General features: G+C 46.6%; 5 non-coding genes across 5 annotated transcripts; all 5 read left to right on the top strand.

The window, feature by feature from the left end:
* Positions 1–77: 77 nt before the first annotated feature.
* Pmar_PMAR009736 lies at positions 78–149 on the top strand. The gene has a single exon. It is a non-coding gene; the product is annotated as a tRNA-Thr (tRNA).
* A 102-nt stretch (positions 150–251) lies between these two features.
* On the top strand, positions 252–323 carry Pmar_PMAR009735. Its single transcript has one exon. It is a non-coding gene; the product is annotated as a tRNA-Thr (tRNA).
* Positions 324–425: 102 nt separating this feature from the next.
* On the top strand, positions 426–497 carry Pmar_PMAR009734. Its single transcript has one exon. It is a non-coding gene; the product is annotated as a tRNA-Thr (tRNA).
* A 102-nt stretch (positions 498–599) lies between these two features.
* On the top strand, positions 600–671 carry Pmar_PMAR009733. The gene has a single exon. It is a non-coding gene; the product is annotated as a tRNA-Thr (tRNA).
* A 102-nt stretch (positions 672–773) lies between these two features.
* On the top strand, positions 774–845 carry Pmar_PMAR009732. Its single transcript has one exon. It is a non-coding gene; the product is annotated as a tRNA-Thr (tRNA).
* Positions 846–985: the final 140 nt, after the last annotated feature.

Here is a 985-nt window from a genome sequence, read left to right as displayed (position 1 = left end):
GTACGAGAAGCAGGAGCAGGATGGCTCACTCTGTGAACGAGACAGGAAGATTATTGATTCATATACTTAATCTGTGCGTCACTTTAGCTTAGTGGTAGAGCGTCTGCTTCGTAAGCAGAAGGTCGTCAGTTTAATCCTGGCAACGGGCTTACAGCAGCATTAGGCTCTAGTCGGGTATGAGGAGCAGGAGTAGGTTTGCTCACTCCGCAAAGGATACAGAAAGATTATTGATTTATGTACTTATCCTCTGCGTCACTTTAGCTTAGTGGCAGAGCGTCGGCTCTGTGAGCAGAAGGTCGTCAGTCCAATCCTGACAAGTGGCTTATAGCACCATAAATTTCTGGTCTGGTACGAGAAGCAGGAGCAGGATGGCCCATTCTGTGAAGGGGACAGGAAAATTATTGATTCATATAGTTTCTGTGTGTGCCACTTTAGCTTAGTGGTAGAGCGTCTGCTTCGTAAGCAGAAGGTCGTCAGTTCAATCCTGGCAAGTGGCTTACAGCAGCATTAGGCTCTAGTCGGGTATGAGGAGCAGGAGCAGGTTTGCTCACTCCGCAAAGGATACAGGAAGATTATTGATTTATGCAGTTATTTTGTGCGCCACTCTAGCTTAGTGGCAGAGCGTTTGCTTTGTAAGCAGAAGGTCGTCAGCTCAATCCTGGCAAGTGGCTTATAGCACTATAAATTTCTGGTCTGGTACGAGAACCAGGAGCAGGATGGCCCATTCTGTGAACGGGACAGGAAAATTATTGATTCATATACTTAATCTGTGCGCCACTTTAGCTTAGTGGTAGAGCGTCTGCTTCGTAAGCCGAAGGTCATCAGTTCAATCCTAGCAAGTGGCTTACAGTAGCATTAGGCTCTAGTCGGGTATGAGGAGCAGGAGCAGGTTAGCTCACTCCGCAAAGGATACAGGAAGATTATTGATTTATGCAGTTATTTGGTGTGTCACTTTAGCTTAGTGGCAGAACGTCTGCTTGAAAGC

This window comes from Perkinsus marinus (genome assembly GCF_000006405.1).
Source record: "Perkinsus marinus ATCC 50983 genomic scaffold scf_1104296948740, whole genome shotgun sequence".
NCBI classification, from domain to species: Eukaryota; Perkinsozoa; order Perkinsida; family Perkinsidae; genus Perkinsus; species Perkinsus marinus.
The sequence above is the reverse complement of the archived record's forward strand: the minus strand, read 5'-3'. Positions and strand labels throughout refer to the sequence as shown.